We start from the raw sequence: 20,743 nt of genomic DNA on the forward strand, positions 1-20,743 counted from the left end.
GGCTCTGTAAAGGTAACAACTCGCTTCAAAGTCGCGATCCATGTAATGGAACATGTTCCGTTAGCGATCCATTGCAACCATTTCTTGATTGTTTCAATGGATCACTAATGGAACGCACTAACAAACACCAAAAAAAGCGGTTTTGATAGTGTTTATAAGGTGTTTTTATAGTGTTTATTAGGGAAATTTTTGTTTGGGATTCCAGTCTGCACAGTAAGTAGCTTTGTTAATTTACAAAATGTGTTGATTATAGCATATGAGTAAAGGGTAGTCGGCAAGATAAAATCGTTACACTGCTTGTTGGTGACAGGATACGGGATATACGCTGTCTCGAAAATCCATATCAGGCTCGAGCTTCGCTTCGCTCTCGCCTGATATGGATTTCCTCGACAGCGTATATCCCGTATCCTGTCACCAACAAGCAGTGTAACTAATAATACTTTTTACTACAACCCTCAATACTTAGCTCGAGTATAGAACGTGCACTATTGTGCTGAAGATGTTGCTAACTAACTTGAATGCAGCAAAAAGTTCCGGTTTATGTTTATAATGTCAGACAATAATATCTTCAATGGTCGTGTATACACATGATTTGCTTGCTTATTTTGAAGCTATTAAAAACCCTTTTCGGAGCATCAATTCAGTTAAAACAAAGTTTATATAGCTTGCCTTTATTATCATCACCATAATAATCATTTATAAAGAAAACTTATTTATATCTGTTATGGATACATATACTGAGATTGCAATGAATAACATAATCTGCAACGCAGTTGTGTTTCAAATATGATAAAGTTAAATATATTTCAGGTTAACTCTTGATGTGCTCAGTTTATATTAGACTTCAATAAAAATGGATCTGTATTCATAAATTCTTCACGTGTACAGTGTTAAATGCTGCTATTTTTCTTGCATCATTTGTTTATGTGACTTTTGATATTCTCAGTTTTGTTTTGTATACACACGTTCACATATTTCTTGACAGAACAAAATGCGAGAACCAGTAGTTTCGAAAATTTCAAGTACTCCGGTCGCTTAATTGCGTTGATTTATTATTATACCAGATTTATATAGCGCCCTTTTTATAAGGCACTTTACATAGCTCAAACGCAGCCACACAGGGCGCGAAATTCATCCTCTGCCAGTACAGACACAGAGCGATCTGACCAGAGGGACAGAGTGAGATAAAGCCCACAGAACGGATAGAGAGAAATCCATTTTAGATACAGTCCTGTCCGGCTAACTTAGCCTAGATCTTTGCGAATAGGCAGTCTGGTTCTTTAACGTGCCCAGTGTATAGCACCGATACTCGCGAAGCCGTCTTTCCTGGGAAGAACCAGTACAGGCCTCTTAGTTAGGTGGGAGACACTTAAGAGCATCTCAGAAATTTCCAGTGCTTGGACCGGGATTTGAACCCCGGACCTCTGGATTGACAGTCAAGCGTGTTACCACTAGACCACCGGCCCACCATAATACACTGATTTGTTGTTTTTTCTTTCCCTCGTTAGGATTGTTAGGTGTACAGTGGTCTGTATGTCACATTTTCATTGCGTATATAGTTAACGCATGCTTGTGTTTATATGTATGTACACTGCTCCATTGAATTATTTCGATAAAATATGCATATACGAGCATCTTTACGTTAGCTAAAGTGAATTAGCATTGATATAAATCTATTCTTCATATTTAAATGTACCTTCGGATTGTTGAAATCTACAGCTAGATTAACCTTATTAATTTACTGAATAAGTACCTTTTTATGTATACTTCGTAATTTTCTGTAGATTACTGAAATCAACATCTGAGGATATTCAAATTGTTGCATGAATAAATAAAAGATTTCGCTCGTGAAATATGTGTTTTATTTATCATACCACGATAAAAAACATATTCATGCAAAAAAATAAGTTGAATTTTCTTGTTTATTATATACAAAAATGATTATTAACGTCGTTTGTTTACATTTAGAACGAGCGACAACAACAATACATTTTCCATACAGCGGAAATTTAATCTTACGAAAAACGTTACCTTTACAGATCCGCGAAGATATTAAATATGAAAGTGTAGTTGTACGATTTCCGTACAACACGCAGTTCCCGGTAATTTCAACATTTCTTTATGGTTGTATTTTATTTTCTGGCATTTCAAACGATCTCCCGAGTAATGTCCGTTTGAGGAAGGTGCAATGCCGCGTTCTCGTACATATTCCGGTTAGAATGTACCATTGGCGGGTTCCGATTATTGTAAATTCTATATTTCGTCTTGAAATATCCGTATACATTTCTACCACTTCAAATGATACCAAAGTCACTGCCCAAGAATACTAAAACAGTTCCTGAAAACCAGTAAAAAATATAGAAAATATGTCTCGCTGCAGTAAAAATATAGAAAAATATGTTTCACTGCAGTGAAAAATAAATACAACAAAAATTAGATTATATTTCATCAATATTTCCCAATATTTCATTAGATTGTAAACAATAAAAGCTAGATTGTATTCTTACTGAATCATTATAAAAATGCTGGAAAACAAAATAAATGTTTTTTGCAGTACTTCAACCATTAAAATAGTTATCAGATGAATAAATACTTATCAGTTTGTTTGAAAAGCTTTACTATTCTAACAAGGCGTTCTAACATGGCATTCTAACATGGCAGTCAACTTCTTAGCATTAGAGTTCTCATTTACATCGTCAACTATGTTCGTGTTTAAGGTTAGCATTATTCCGGCTAATATGACATTAATATCAACGTTCATTCATGTGTGTGTGTTGTTTTTTTTTCAGTAGATAACTGAAATATATTTGTAGATTCTATGCTTTTGATGTCACTAAAACAGAACGTTTATCATGACAATAACGAGAAACAACTAGTTTCTGCATCACAAATTGTACTACTATAACAGCAAAGTGGCATTCTGTCTACGAGTCACTTATCAACGTTTTTATTGAATTTCTAACTGATGTCAAATATCCCACTCGCTGTTTATATATATATATATGTATTCCCATATTAATGAGCAAGACATCGAAATCAAATGAAAGGAACCTTTTATCAGATTAAACTTAAGAAAAAAACTCCGTGCATTGAGAATAGCCATAACACATACTTGGTATATACAAAGTGGGTCAGAAAGAAAGAAAAATGAGGTGATTTTGTGCCAAACACTTTAAAAAAACGTCTAGAAAGGTCGTTGGTATGAACATCTAATGCCAGTAGAAATATTATCGAAATAATATGGCAAAACATTCGTATTGCAAAAACAATATGAAAAACAGTACAAAAACCTTTATACAGCAGGCATGCAGCAGCAAAACCACCATATTATCGTGAATTCAAAGATATCCAAAGATATCTAAAAATTCCTCTGGTTAACATATCATACGGCACTAGTTATGTTATATAACTATCATATACATTTTATACATTTCATTAAAACTAATACATTTTATTAGAATTTATATGTGCTGTGAAAGAAGGCATAACTTCTTCATAAGAACTGTTTTAGTTTGTATAAAGTACTGGAAAAGCACACCAAACCAGCGTGCAATTAATGTCACAGAAACAGTGAAGTACCTCATTAAAGGACTAATTGTGGAATTCGAACGAACTCAGATATGAAAAAAGCTTTTAAAATGCTTCTGATTATGATTCCCATTAAATCAGGTATAAACGAGCTATTTTAAAGATTGAGAATTATTATCAATTTGAGAAAAAATATACGACCTCACATGCGCTTACCCTTCACTGTGGACATATTTTCGCAGCTGGAACATGTGTCTCCTTAAAACGAATTACTTATAAATGCCATAATTTGATTTAAAAAGTCATATAGCTAAAGTAAGGTGTTGCAGAGGCCTAACCTTTTAGTTAACTGTCTTCATATAACAATACATGAAACCCGCAATAAAGGGATGCCTCTGAAAAACTCTTCTTGTCTGGATACAGATCCAGATAGAGAAAAGTGGAAACTTCACAGGTCGCTAAACACGACGAAAACGAAAATGTTGCAGGCTCGGTTTGATTGAGCCTGTTCATGGACGGTAGTGGAAAAGCATGCTACCGTCCACGCCCTGTAGCCCCGAGTTGAGCAGAACTCAATGAACCTTCAATGATACACGTGTTGAGGCGTGTAAATCCATGAATAGCGGCGTTTGGTCCCCAGATAAAGTAAAGGGTTTCATCAAGACAAATATTTTGATCAAATTTCATGAAGATCGGGTGAAAAATTCAGTCCATGTTGCTTACACAAGGTTTTTCTTTGATTTGACCAAGTGACCTAGTGTTTGATCCAATGTGACCTATATTCATACTTGACCTAGATTTGATCGAGATAATTATTTTGACTAAATTTCATGAAGCCCAATTGTAAAATACAGCCACAACGTTTTTCTTTCATTTTCCTAGCGACCTAGTTTTTGACCCCAGATAACCCATGTTCGAACTTGACCAAGATTTCATCAAGGCAATCACTCTGATCAAATTTAATGAATATCCAGTGTAAAATGCAACCCCATTTACGTACTAAAGGTTTTTCTTTTATTTGACCAGGTGACCTGAGGTGGTTCTTTTTAACCCAGATGACCCATATTTGAACTAGACTGCATCCGCTCAAACATTCTGGTCAAATTTCATGAAGATCCAGTGTAAAATGCCGTCTCCATTGCCCTTGTATCATATGATGTGGGTGGTGATGTGGTACAAAAATTTAAAGTTTGAATCAAATCAGTTTGGTAAAAAAAAGAGAGTAAAAGTTCATAAAAACTTTAACCTGAACTGGGTCATGTTAGCTTAAAAACTAGGTCATCAGATCAAATCAAAGGAAAAGTTTGTTAACAACCTAGAGGCCGTATTTATGACTCTATTTTCGTGAAACTTGGTTTTGATATTTAACTTGATGATTCCTAGGCCTTTTCAAAATTGGATCATATTAAGTCAAAAACTAGGTCATCCGGTCAGATCAAATGTAATGCTTGTAAACACTTTTGAGGCCGCATATATGACCCTATCATCATGAAATTTGGTCAGAATGTTTATCTTGATGATTTCTAGGCCTAATTTTAAACTGGGTCATGTTGGGCCAATAACGAGGTCACACACTCAATCAAAGGGAAAGCTTGTTAACACTCTATGGGCAATATTTATGACCATACCTTCGTGAAACTTGGTAAAAATGTTTTTTATCGATGATTCTCGTGCCAAGTTAGACACTGGGTGATGTGGAGTCAAAAACTAGGTCACCACTCAGATCAAAGGAAACGCTTGTTCACACTGTAGAGGCCACACCTATGACTCTATCTTCATGAAATTTGGTCAGAATGTTTATCTTGATGATTCAAAGGCCAAGTTTAACAGGTGAGCGATATATGGTCATCATGACCGTCTTGTTTACTAAATATTCGTTGACTTTGATCAGAATGTTTGTCTTGGTAAAATCTAGGTCGTTTGAATACGGGTCATCTGGGGTTAGAAACAACGTCACCCGGTCAAAAAAAGAAGATAAGAAATACTCTGTGTGTATGCAATAGGAGCTGCATTTTTCACTGAATATTCATGAAATTCGATCAGAATGATATTGTTGAAAACATCTAGGTCAGGTTTGAATATAGGTCATCTGTCGTTAAAATCTAGGTCACCTAGTCAAATCTGACAAAAAACGTTGTGTAAGCAACTGGGGCTGCGTTTTCTAACTGGATATTCGTGGAATTGAACAGATTGTTTGTCTTGATCAAATCTAGGTCAAGTTTAAATGTAGGTCGTATGGGGTCAAGAGTTGATCACTCTGTCAACTTGGTGTGTGCAATAGGGGCTGCATTTTTATCTGATATGCATGAAAACTGGTCAGAATGTTTGTCTCCATGAAATCTCGAATTTATTTATCTGGGTTACGTCGGTTCAAAAACTAGGTCATCATGTCAAATAAAGCTTGTTTACACTCTAGGGCCACATTTTTATTTAATCTTCATTGAACTTGGCCAGAATGTTTGTTTTCACAAAGTCTTAAGAGGATTTTGAATTTGGGTTACGTGGGTTCAAACACTAGGTTACTAGGTCAAATCAAAGGAAAGGCTTATCTACACTATAGGTGTCATTCTTTTGCTCCAATCTTTACAAATCTTTGTTAGAATATTTGTCTCTATGAAATCTTGTAATGAGTTGTAATTTGGGTCTTGTGGGTCAAAAACTAGGTCACTAGGCCAAATCTTGTTAATACACTAAGGTACACATCTGTGCTCCAATGTTCATGAAACTTAGGCAGAATGTTTATTTCATGAAAAACTTGGACGAATTTGAAAAGGATGTTTACACTGTTAGGGCGTGTTTCTCAGGCGAGCGACCTAAGGCCATCTTTGCCTTCTTGTGAATGATTTATTTCTCACTGGTATCGACACAGATTTGTGAAATTTTCAAATTTACTGTCCCTTGCCCCCATTTTCGTAATATTGTCAATAGAATTTGATGTCTTATAAAGTTATCAGTTATTTTGTGATGCTATGACTTGTATATTGTGTGACATGTTATGTATAAATCAAAACAAATAAAATTAGTATGTAGACACGGCAAACACTTCTTAAGGAGATACGGGATATGCAAGATATATAGTAGTAAACTCAGCATACACTGTAGATTGAGGTACTTTTCCTAGTATAAGCAGGTATGCATAACATACATTTTTGTGGAAGATACATGGTATGCATTGCATACCTTTTCGTAGTGTAAGCAGGGTGTGCATAGTATACCTTTTTGGTAGATATATGGTATGCATTGCATACCTTTTAGTAGTGTAAGCAGGGTATGCATAGCATACCTTTTTGTGGTAGATACATGGTATGCATGGCATACATTTTCGTAGTATAAACAAGGTACCTTTTCGAAGAAGAATCAGGGTATGCATAGCATACCTTTCCGTAGTAGATACAGGTTATACATTGTATACACTGTAATAAATATAAAACTGTGATGAACACATGGAAATGCAGCTTATATGTAGACCTGTATCCAGACAAGAAGAGTTTTTCAGAGGCATCCCATTATTGCGGGTTTCATGTATTGTTATAAGAAGACAGTTAACTAAAAGGTTAGGCCTCTGCAACACCTTACTTCAGCAATATGACTATTTAAATCAAATTATGGTTATGATCCGGTAACCTTTCTTCAAGTCCGTCCCGTTACTTTGGACCACAGCATTTAACAAGGACGACTGAAAAATCCATTAGTAATTCGTTTTAAGGAGACACATGTTTCAGCTGCAAAAATGTGTCCACTGTGAAGGGTTTACACGTGTGAGGTTGGACATTTTTCCTCAAATTGATAATAATTCTCAATCTGTAAAATAGCTCGTTTATTATGGTTGAATATATCGATTTGATTGTCATTAATAGTTAAAGCAGAATTTCAATTAGTTATCAAAATGTCTTGTACAATATAATATCCAGATGTGATTCTGACTGGGACAAAGCAAGTATTCTCAAAGGATAAAAGGAGAAAATACAATAATTTGTAAGATCGTCATTTCGTTTAGACGCCTTTTATTATATATTCTAAATCACTGTTTCTTAAACTGGCTTATGATGTTCTAGATTCGCTATAAGCAAAGCTAATAGACTAATTAAAGTTCCAAGTACGCATTGTAATAAAAGACAACAGAACTGTAAATGTAGGGATAACTCATGTTTTTTCGTAATAAAACATCTGCAGAATCCCGAGGGATTGGCTGGTACCCGAGCCCGGTAGGGTTCTGAAGATGTTATAACACGAAAAGAACATGCGCTAACGCTATTCTAGCATAAAACGCGTAAAAACCTAGTAAATGATTTTATTGTCCCTCAGCGTCATTAAATTTCCATGAAATGCGAGGTAAAGTCTACGTTGGTTTTTTCACGTTGACGTCATTTCCTTTTTAATTATTCGTTTTGGGGCCGTAATACATTTACGCTTTGCCACGGAACGCGCTTATATAAAAAGTTGTATTTAGACAAAAGGGTAAAAATATATGTTTTCGCAAATCTGTTGATGTACAAGCCTAGGCGTTTTGTCTATATAGAACAAACACAGAATAAAGTATAATACAGTTAGAATGATAATGCACAAAAAATGAACAAAATTTAAAATATAGCAGCAATTTCTTTTACTTATTTTCGTTCGTGATTTTCAACGAAACTCTTTAGGCTGTACAGCAAATGGTTCATTGTAGACACCGTCTACAAACTGGCATAATCATCGACCTTTGCTAGGTAGTTACATGCCCTCTTTACATGACAAATAGTGCTCGAGATAAGGGGCAAATGCCATTATAACCACTCGGGCTCAGATGTCCCAAATAGTAAATGCACATAATTCAATGTAGGGATAATACACGTTTTTTGTGTATTAACGTCTGCAGAAGCCCGCGGGATTGTTTGTGACCGAGACCGAAGGTCGAGGTCACAAACATATCCCAAGGGCTTCTGCAGGCGTTAATACACAAAACAAACGTGTATTGTCGCTATTCTTGCATAAAAAACCTTACACGACGACTAAATGCATTGTTTTCATATGTGATGACTTGACGATTCCGGTTCATTTTTTATTTACCATTCTTGTTGTTCTTGGAAACTGTAAACATGTTTTAAATATCCATAACCGGGGCACACATAACAACAACACTACTAAAAGCGTGATTTGAAGGTTTTTGAGCATCTTATTTTTATTTTTAGTTATTACAAACGTTACATTACACATAATTTTGCAATTACTAAAAAAGTTGATAAACAGGAACAAAATTAATTTAAGAATAACAACTTTACATTCGAATTATTTTGAGTACGAACAAACAGAGTACGGATGAGTACGAAGCTAGTGACTAGCTTTCGAGGTTTATTATATGAATTCTGCGAACAATCAGGTAAAAACAAACCGACTGATACTAACAAAAATCATTGATATAATACCTAAAACCGGGCAATAGCACAAGTTACACGCGATACTTATTTATTCACAGTTATTTTCAATAACTGAACAGACGCTTTGTAAAGGCAGTAAACTCTAAGAAAAGCTAGTGCGTACATTGATGGGGGCAGTACGTTTGGGGTTGGAAACTGATACAGCTAAACATACTATGGATTACATTGTATCTATAGTGCTACAAGAAGAGGTTATTATGGAAGAAACAAGATGCAGATGCCAAATATCAGTCTGCGCAGAAATACATACATACGTCCCTGGCAAAGCATTTCAAAAATAAAAATCATGTATTAACAGCACATGAATTGCCTTGTTTGCACACGATTTTCACCCGTTTATACATGAGCGGATCCAGTGAAAAAAGTAGTTTTTATGCAAGAATGCACATTTATTATACCACTCGTCATACACCATGCTTACTCGCTCTAATTTTAAATCATTTCTACATGATAGCGTTTGGAATTGTAAAATATTGGACCAGATCTCAGGACTATACATCATAAATATAATTCTTTATTATATAATTATATACATTTTGTAAAATGAAACGGCTTGTATTTCAGAAGTAAATATGAACAGGCAGGATTGTACGTTACCGGACGACTTTCATTAATATGCATGACCTGACACAGTTCTTTAAATAACACACATAAAAACATTTCAAAGTTCCATTTTAACATCCTTAAACGTTGAAGATTTCGGTCAGTATCAAAACAACAAACAAAAAAATGTATCATTATAACAGTAGCTAGATCTTGGATTTTTTATTCGGCTCTCGTGCATATTGCAAGGTCGGATTTTGCGCGCCTCGTGGGATCCGATCTGGCAAAAATCCACTCGAGCCAAATACAATATCCCAGATTGAGCTACTATTATGATAACCCTATTTTCTTGTCCCTATAAAGCACTGTTATCGACTGCGATTTATTTAAAGGTAAAGAGTACTGTCAGAGAAACTATATTTGTCTGTTATGAAACAAGCTTTCAATTGACATTACATCGATCTCCGGAAACAGACAAACAAGTTTGTTTGACAACTACTCCGTGTCCTTAGTGGTGAATTTGTGTTAATATTCCCTCTACATGCGTATATAATATGTTTTGTTTTAATAATTATTAACACAGGCATTGTCATATATCGTGTCCTTACTTACATTAAGTTCCTAAATTACATTATATGTCCCACATAAACTTACCTACGGTCTAATAAATCTAAGCTGTCAAATATATTTCAAAGACTATTATGTTATCATTACTGATTTTGATACTATTGCAACAAAATACAAGAACCCTGATATAGTTATTATGCGAATGCAGCTGCTGACGATCGGAAGATTGCAAACGAAATTGAAAATGATGCATCTCTTATCAGATGATTCTATTTTCATCACAGAAAAAAATGCAACGTTGCAATGTATTCACATCATTTGCTTGGCATTTCAGGATTCGGTACTTTTATTTAATAGATAGAAATATATCTTAAGATCTGTTGGCATATTGAGGGGATTAAAACATTAAATGTTTGAGTAATATCCATTTAAATGAATTAAATTCATTTTGAGTAAAAACCATTTGTTGTTTATGAATATCACATATTTGTATTGCGATGACAAACATTCCGAAAAGTAAGAAAGACATCGGCCTTAAAAACTGCGTTCTAATAAAAACAAAACAGAACAGAACTAAACAACACTTTGTTCAAAGGAATACAGACAACAAAAGTAAAAAAGTATTTTGCAATATCATGATCATGTATTGGTGTTGTTTTTATATAGACCTTTCAGATTTGTCAAAAAATGCGGCCACTAGAGCTAATAAAATCAACAACGCCTCCTGGAATGTTGGGTCGATTCTGAATTAATTTCACATAATAAGTTCCTATTTGGCATAAAAAATGGTCACTAGAGCTAAAACAAGAAATATTATCATCCACCATTTCACTCTAAAGCACTGGTACGAGGTTTTAAATAGTTGCACAGACATATTTCATTGGTGACCTGATGCATTTTTGTTTGTGTGTTTAACGTCGCACCGACCGAACGGTCATGTGGCGACTTTCCGTTTTGATGGTGGAGGAAGACACCCAGATGCCCTTCCGCGCATATTTTTTCACTGGTGGACACCTGGGTAAAACCACCGATCTTCCATGAGCTATCTTCAATGATGGCTTCCACACATGAAAAAATCAACGCCCAATATGAGACTTGAACCCACATCGGTCAGGGGCAAGTGATTCAAATTCAGCGACCCTAACCACTCGGCCACGGAGGCCCCGACATGATACAACATTTGTTTAAATCCGTCGTGATTAATCAAAAATAAATTAGCTGACATCGGCGGATTAAGCTTTTCTCTATGTAGCTTTGTAATAATAACTCTAAAAATCTCCTCTTCTAATTTGAAGTCATTTGATGTTTCTTGTTATACTTGTTTAACATGTCAAACTCTGGCGATCATTACAAAACCATCATGACCCTCTTGATTTACTACATCTATGTAGTTTTTAAAATATTTATTATGCTCATAACTATAAATACAGCATAGAGAGTTTTGATATTTGATGTGGTTACGTGCTTGGAACGTGAATCTTCTTGTTTGACATTTATATATATACATAATACAATGTGCGGTAGGAAAAAGATGCCGGTAACGGTAATAAGGTCTGACATAATATGACACCACTATGCAATTGAAGATATAAATTTGTCTTTGTCTGTCCATCCATCCATAGTCGGCAGAGAAACTTTGCGTTATACATATCGCCAAAAGTATTGACCGACCGTCATGAACTTGTAAAGGAATGGTATTCAACATTTGGAGTTGAACGCCGGAAGGTTTAGCTCAGTTGAACATATAGTCCTCAAAATGAGCTGTAGTGGTAGCACTTAGTCCGTCGTCTGTCTTAGTCCTCGTCCGTCGTTCACAATTTCACTGTTGACAGTCCAGAGGCTACAATTACAGCCGTATTGTATGAAACTTAGTCAGAATGTTTGTGTTAACAAAATCTCGTCAGAGTTTGAAACTGAGTCTAATGCCTATTAGATATATGTCATGGTGTCATCGTTTGCAAGCTACTTCAATCTTTTTGTAAGGACATGTAAACAAATCAGGAATATAGACTTCAATAAGAAACTTTTAGCATTATGTGTAGTCAAACATTTTGCGTCTAGTAACCATATCATATCGACATACTGAAGGAGCATCGTAACTTTCAGGAAAATCTGTTCATTAAACAAAATGAAGACGGAAATATGTTTTTGGCATCAAAGCAGAAAAAGTAATAATTCCTGATGTAAGTTGAGATATTGAACCAGCCTGTTGTCAGAAAAAATGATATGATACGCCCGAAGATCAAAGAAGTGTTGCAAGTCTTTCGGGATCCTTTAGCTTATCGGCGACATATTGAATTACTACTGATGAAAAATAATTATTCCTGTGGTGTTTCATGTTCATATTGCGGTTTTATGTGCTAACGATACAAACTCCAAAATGTTTTACATCATCGTTAATCTAAGTTTCCCTTTGTGACATTGCAACTGACAAGAAATGAATTCCTTGAAAGTCAATGATTGGCAATTAAACACTTTTACACAAATAAATATGTTTAGAATAGTTTGCAATGTAGTGTTCAAATGACAAACACTTAAGAGTCAGCATTAAAACTACTTTGGCATAATCCGTAATACCATACAAAACAAACAATACCTTCATTGTTTACGCAAACGTTTTGAAATGGAAAATAATTTAGGGCTTTGACATTATTTCAATAGGACAAATAGCTGTCTGGAAAAGGTCTTTATTCACCTTAAGCAAGCTTATATTTCACAATCAATATATCACTTTTATATTAAAACATTCGATTGCGCTTTCAAAGTTAATATATTTCTGTATAAAATATATTTGATTGACTAGTGTAAGATCGAAATATTTTTGAACAATTTTCAGATGCAATATTTACAACGAATGAAAATTTGCCAACAAAACAAAACATTATAAAACATTTCATTTCATCTTGGCGCGCGCACCAACACGCCAAAACGAGATCTTTGTAAATGGCGCACTCGCGAACGCAACCATTTAACGTTTCATTCTGTCGCGTCGTATTTTTCATTATACAGTGTTGTTTATTTGGCGCGCGCGCCAAAAAAAACCCCACAAAGTTTCCAAATGTTGGCGCGCGAGCCAAGATGACACAACGAAATGTATCATAAAAGCCGAGCGAACGCCAACGCGACATAACAAATGTCTTTAATCAGCTACCTTACTTTATTGATGTATGTTCTTGAAATACCTTCCAACTATTTATAATTCATGTTCTTTCGCGTTCAAGTGTAGCTCCGTTACAGTAACAATTATTAGACTGAAAATTGTTTGGAACAAGTTACAAATATAATCTATCGTTAGGTTTCAATAAGCTTCTGAAACACATGAAATTAATTGAAATGCTTAATTTGGCTGTACCTGGATACAATGTGTGTATTTCTTCGGCTTATATTCAATGTAATGGTAAATGCCACATACTAAGCGGAGAGGCTTTTCCCATATGGGAAAATTAGACCCATCGATTTTGCAAAGACGTGTGCAAAGAAGGAGCCCTTTACTTTATTTAAATTCATGGAAAAAGTATTATAGGTATTTTTGCTTTGCAAACGATGTGATATTATTCAATGCATTGTCTTTCTTATGAATATTTTATTTTAAAAATGAATTTAAAAGAAAATGGTCTTTTTTGCGTATACTTTATGTCTGTCTATCTACAATTAGAAATATAGTAAAATATGGATAATTTGCTGAAATTTCTTCTCTTTAACAAAGAATACATAGATTCTTATGTGTGCTTAAAGACCTTTGCAAACGACTTAGTAATCTATATTTATTTAGCTATTGTTTCATACAAATTTCAGTTTTCTAGGTGAAGAAGAAAATGGTCTTTTTTTAAGCATTTTGCAGATGAGTATAGGTTTTATTTCCTTATCGGAAAGACTCGAACATTCCCGTATGTTTCCGTCAATTCTTGCGGAATTTAAGCTCCTTAACGGTAAAGACTGATATCTTCTCACCCGCTAAACAGAACACATGAACGGATTTATAAACTAGTGGACGCTCCATAATATGATTTGTTTACAGCAAATAGTCAATTTTAAACAGCTTGAGGATCGAAGTTCAAAATTTAAAAAAGAAACGTTGAAATTTTAGGCGGCATATTTTGGTCAAGTTAGAAGTAGAAAATCAAAATTCAAATTTTGAAAGGATGATGTTGAATTTCGCTTACATTGAATTTCGCACAGACTAGGAAATCGAAATTAAAATAAAAAGATTTCGTCGAATTTCGAGGCAGAATTGAAATTAGATCCAGCAGGATGACTGAAATTCAAATATTTTGAGGGAAGCGGTCGTCCAGTGAATAATGTGTCGGCCGCTCAACCCCAGGGGTCATGGGTTCGAGCATCCGTGAAAGGAATCACGACCATGACTTCTCATATGACACCAGTACTGGGTTTTCCCGGAAGCTGGTTGTTTAAAAGATAGTTTCACATTCAATACCAGTTTTAAATTCGATTGCTTTGAAAATTCGAGCATGCTTGAAATATAATACCGAGAATAATCTATTTAGATCTTTAACAAGGAGCTGTGTTCAATAAACGCTTGATGCCCCCGGTGGCATCCTTGTCGATACAAAGCAACCTAAGTCCAAAACGAGGTCAAGTTCAATGTCATGGTCAAACTGAGGTCAGGTGATGTCTGAAGATGGGGAATGGTCACAGGTTACAATCTACATTAGTATCAAGTCATTCTAGTAAGGGGTATTGATGCTAGACGAAACGGTCCCATTTGGTTTACCTCGTACGGATGGACGGACGGACGGACGAACGAACGAACGGATGAACAGGACAATCACTATATGCCTCCCGCATCAGTAGATGTCGGGGGCATAAAAACTTGAATTTCGATATATCCGACCTTGCACGATGTTTAATCTTTGAATCTTGAGCAGATCGCAGTTTCAGTATTATACTGAAATTCAGCTTTTCAAAATTTGAAATATGATTTTCGAGATGGCTCGGCACTAATTGCTTGCTCGATATTTGACTTTTTTCATTTCAATATCAATCTTGGAACAGACTGTTCATTCAATACGAGATCGAAATTTGACTTTTGGAATATTATAAATTTCGATTATTGAGCTGGTCCGAAATTAGAACCTATTTTGCAATTTGACGTTTTTCAATCTTAGCTTAGGATCAAAATTCGATAAGTTATGAAGTTGAATTTCGATCTTCGAGCTGTCATAAAATTCTAAGCTAGTTGGACACCGCTCACGACATAATAATAAATGTGCAGTTAATTGATTACATAAAAAAACTACTTAAAATCTTTATTTCATAATCATGTACATCAAAGAAAGTGTTATAAAAGCGAGTTTTCATCTGATTGTAAGAAAGTAGAAATTACTTTCGGAAAGTCATTGTTTGGTTTTATAATAATGTGTTTGTTGAGAATACCGTTATCAATGGTATTCTGATTAAACCACCAACAGCCATTCAGGTTTCTATTTTCTATTCTATCTTTGCAATCACTGTAAATTAGACTTAACAATATCCCTAAATCCATATGATCAAAAGTATAAATGTAACGGTACATTGGCGAAGAAGGGTTAGACATCGGCCTGAAATACGGAGTAGGCCGAAAACTAGCGAACAGTCTCGACAGCCGATTTACCTGGCCAAACGTATTATCGGTTTTTGTGGTGATTTTCACGATGGGTCTAATTTTCCCATATGCGAATCAAATTTGATTAAAGTATTATTAATTGTACTGTGGAAAAGGACCGGAAAATTCATAACTTCATACATAGTCAACAGGTTCTAGAAACAAGACTGCATCAAAAACGAGTAACGTTATAATATAAATGATATGTGCACCACCCTTAATTCAAATCTTTATTTTGATTTTGAACACATTTCATTTATTTCAATAATTAAGACACCGCATCCTGTCAATTAATTCAAAACCACTGAACAAACAACTATGCTTCGCAGTTACCTTTCCCTCACAAAACAACTTGAGACACTTTCCGAGAATGATATTCTCAGCATCTGACTGAGATGTTTCATTATTTTGGATAATTATTTTATGAAACAGCTGCTACATTATCAAATATGTAACGCTGTTTGTGTAGTTACATCCTGTAAGAGATTATTTTCCTATCTTGATTATATTTTATGACATTTGAACATACTTTATACTAGTTTTGTCTGGGTTTGTCATTTAAAAATAGTTTAATCATACCTGAACCAAAGTTTATTATTACATAGACTTTCTATTATTACATAAACTTTGGGATGAAAAAGCGTCAAATATAGACTTCAGCCTTCTTCTTGGTGTCATATTATATTATATATTTTAGAGGAACTGCGCAGGTTTTATTTAATTCGAACAATAAGGCAATATTTAAACAGTTAAATGCACGTTCAAGAATGGTACATATAACAAACTGTATGCAGATAATTCTGTATCAGACTTTCATTACTTCAGAAATAATTCATAGCTATAGACAGTTTTGTAGACTTTTGCTTTTGTGCTTTCTTCGTTATCATCGAAAACAACTTTTTGCAAAATGTATGCAGAGCAAACTAACTTTTATAATGTATTCTAACACGACCAACAAATAACCTACATACATGTAGAGTAAAATCTATCTCGGGTTATTCTGCTATATACCACTCGCGTGCTATGACGTCATCCAATCCAGGTGCGTTGCACGGTCATAAAAAGTAGTTACCATTTTTCCTAACACTGTTGATACTAGTATGTCGTGTTAGAATCGAAATAATAAGTTCCCAAGTGTAATTTATCGTAGAATAACCCGAGGTTTTGTTCTTATGCGAAACAATATATCACTCAGGCCTACGGCGTTCGTGATATATTCTTACGTATAAGAACTCAAAACTCGGGTTATTCTACGATAAACCACGTTTGGAAACTTATTATTTCTTAAATAACAAGATCATACATTTCAACTTTTTGTCCGATACACGTGTTTTCGCTTTAGGTTATCTTTGAATTTAAAGATTACCTTATTCGCAGAAATAATTTCCGTTTACCCGAAACACCGACAATTCTCCCGGTCTCAAACTCTGTCTGCTAAAATAAACATTTACAAAGGAATCTTATTTATTTATTATGGATTCTATATAATCAAATAATTTGGGAAAGCTTTTGTTTCATCCATTCAAGTGTGATAAGGAGAAACATATTTCACTTAGAATATTAGATTTGGTCAAATTAGTTCAGTAAAGTGGATTCGTATTTGCAAGTACTTACAAAATCTTTCTGGTTTGCTAATTTCCCTATTGTTTAGTGTCTGCATGGTTAAGAGTAACACCGGCACAATTTAGGTCATATGGTGACTTTGCTAGCTTGTTCAAGGTGGATGAAAACCCCAGTGGCCCCTCCGTAACTATATTGCATAACATGCGATAGAACAGCCGACCTTTCGTTACCCCACCTGCATGAAGAATTCTACAAATTTCGAACCCACATCGAGTGAGGGGTAAGTGCTTTGAAGTGAATGACTTTAACCACTAGGCCATGGTGGCCCTGGTTTGTTTTCTTATTGCATCATTTCCACTTGCATATAGAAAACTGCAATGTTATCTAATATTAACATTAACTTATTTTACATTTTATTTTTACAAGAGACTCAAATATGCGTCAGTGAGTTTGTTTGTTTGAAAGGCTTCATTAATACCATTCTAACATGACTAATAAACTAAGCTTCTCACATCATCAACATTTTTCATGTTTCTATGCAATTTTAATCGTTCCGAATGATGTGATATTAATGTTTATGCCATGCTGTCAGTAGACGACCGAATTATACTGATAGATTATGTTCTTATCAATTCACTAAAATGTTTTAACAAGAACAAGAAACAACTGCTGACTGCAGCAGACAACAGTGCCCGCCCGCTTAGCTCAGTAGGTAGAGCGTCGGTCTACGGATCGCGGGGTCGTGAGTTCGATCCTCGGGCGGGGCGTATGTTCTCCGTGACTATTTGATAAACGACATTGTGTCTGAAATCATCAGTCCTCCACCTCTGATTCATGTGGGGAAGTTGGCAGTTACTTGCGGAGAATAGGTTTGTACTGGTACAGAATCCAGGAACACTGGTTAGGTTAACTGCCCGCCGTTACATGACTGAAATACTGTTGAAAAACGGCGTTAAACCCAAAACAAACAAAACAAACAAAAGCAGCAGACAACATGTTTAACTATGACATTACAGCAAAGTAGCATTCTGTCTACTAGTCTCGATGAATCAATAGTTATTACGCCCAATCTCTTTACATTTTATTGCCTTGTTGTTAATGACAGTCATACTTTTCCACCTATTAAGAACTTTTGAGCAGTAAATACGGGCAATTAATTTAATTTACCCTTTATTTTAGCACAGTTAACAATGATTCATTACATTAGGTATAGCCATAACACATATTTGATATACGGTAGGACACAGAGGAAGATTTAGTGCCAAAAGCTTCGAAGCATCTCCAAGAAACCATACTAGTAACAACAGTTGATGCCAGTAGAAACATAATCGTAAATGGCATATTGGTAAATTGGCATAGCAAAGACAAAATAAACATATTCAGAAAACGTTTAGTAACAACATCCGCAGGTTATCAAATATTCAACGATAAATCTATTTTATATATCAATACGACACTAGTTATGTTACATAATTATCATGTACCACTTTGATTATTTTTACCTTTTCAAAAATTACATTATATCAGAACTTACCAATGCGGAAGAAGATTATACATTTTTTCTTTTTTTTAAATTTTGTACACGGTGATCTGACACAAAGCTTTATACGTCAATATTAATATATAACGTTATATAATTAACAAACTAAGAAATGTATATGTTTCGAATTCTTGAATTTCGTTCAGTCGAAAGTATAAATTTTATCACGTTGGTCAGTTGACGATGTAATTAAAATCTGAAGAAATGAGTGTGACATTCTTTTTATTATTACTATTATTACAGTTATTAATTTTGAGCATCATTGTTATCAATATTGTAATTGCTGTTATTCTTGTTATTTATTTTAAAGGTATACTAGACCCAAATTTCATTTTAGAAAATATTAATAATTACTACAAATAGCTTAAAACGAGATTAACAAGTTTAGATGAATTGACAATACTATATATTAGGCTTAAAATAGTACACACGTTCCTTTATGTTTGTCAGAAAATACATGATACTGGTATGTTAAGTACATGTATTAATTCACCAAATATATCTTCCAATGTACAGAAACTTAAAGATCTTGCTATGTGTAAATTTAAACAAGATTGGTTAACAAAAATAAATCATAATACTTGTCCTAGAAATGGTGGTAACAAACTTCGTACTTATTGCACTTTCAAATCAGAATATGTTGTAGAAAAAATACTGTTCAATGATTTTACCGCCTTCACATAGATCAGCATTTTGTAAATTTAGACTAGGTGTTGCACCTCTCAGAATAGAAACTGGGCGCTATGAAGGTCTCAGATTTGATGACAGAATTTGTCCTTTCTGTAATGATGTCGAAACTGAAATACATGTGATGATGCAATGTGAGGTATATAGTGATTTAAGAAATGCCTTGTTCAGCAATGCTTGTGGTATTGATGAAAATTTATGTCACTCACTGATAATGATAAAATTAAGTTTATATTTTCCAACCATGATGTTATAAGGGTTAGTGCCAAAACCTGCTTTAATATACTTAATAGGAGAATGTGTTTTCTTTGTAAATAATGTCCATTGTATTTTAATTATAGTACATATGTACATTATTTTTATCAGATCTGATCTGAGGTGATACTTAGTTTCTTAACACCATTTTTTCCCCTATCGCATTAGTGCATAACTTCCTTTTCAGTGTCTTAGTTCTAGAATCTTTTTATGGCAGAATTTAGTCTTGATTAGCAGTTATAGTCTGCATTTTATCATGTAGATATTAATACTCAATGATATTGTTGTAATGTATAATATGATTGAGATTATGCAGTCTCTTGTAAGGTGCCATTGATTTGTTAAACTGTTTTAATGTTTGATTTGATGTCTATTACAACTCTTTTAAGATTGGACATACATGTATTTTATTGAATGGATTTCATGTATTATATGTAAGCATGTGATGGAATAGACAATAAACTTTTATAAACCGTTATATCTGAAGAGCTAATCACAGTATAATTGTCTACTACCACTAAGAAATAGAAGTTCTTTTTATAAATCGACTACACTTTCATGAGGTGTTATTATGAATGTAGCTCTACAAACATAATTTATAGATTTAGTAATGTTAGATTTATTTGATAAGGATTTTATACATATTAAGTAAATATTCAAGGATAAAACATTTTTGTGAAGGTAAGTTGGGCACTGGATATATTTATTAAGTAAAAACTTATATACAGATTTGTTCCACATTAGTATTCAAGCTCTGCCAGTTATTAACTAGAGCAAATACAGGAAATGGCAAGCTAGAAGTTCTGTCAAGGAGTACACAGCAAATACCTTTAATCACATGTTATATATGCCAGTAGCATTTAGACAAATGAGTACACATTGATTTTTCTCTCCTGAAAACTGGAATATGATGTACTGGATTTGCTATTAGAAAAGCAAATAGATTTACTAAATTCCTCAATGGAGACAAAAAGCTGGAAATTTTCCTTAAGAGATTATAAAGAGAACTTGGTAGGATAAAAATGTTTTGCTCACTTTTGC

The 20,743-nt window shown here is 34.3% G+C and overlaps 1 protein-coding gene across 1 annotated transcript in view; it reads left to right on the forward strand.

Moving 5' to 3' along the window:
• Positions 1 to 7: 7 nt before the first annotated feature.
• Positions 8 to 20,743, forward strand: part of LOC123535201 (uncharacterized) — a 47,110-nt gene continuing 26,374 nt past the window's right edge. Inside the window, exon 1 of the mRNA XM_045317763.2 lies at positions 8 to 213. The gene's annotated coding sequence lies outside the window, so the exon portion shown is untranslated. The remainder of the gene's footprint in view (positions 214 to 20,743) is intronic.

Source organism: Mercenaria mercenaria, chromosome 12 (genome assembly GCF_021730395.1).
Source record: "Mercenaria mercenaria strain notata chromosome 12, MADL_Memer_1, whole genome shotgun sequence".
Lineage (NCBI taxonomy): Eukaryota > Metazoa > Mollusca > Bivalvia > Venerida > Veneridae > Mercenaria > Mercenaria mercenaria.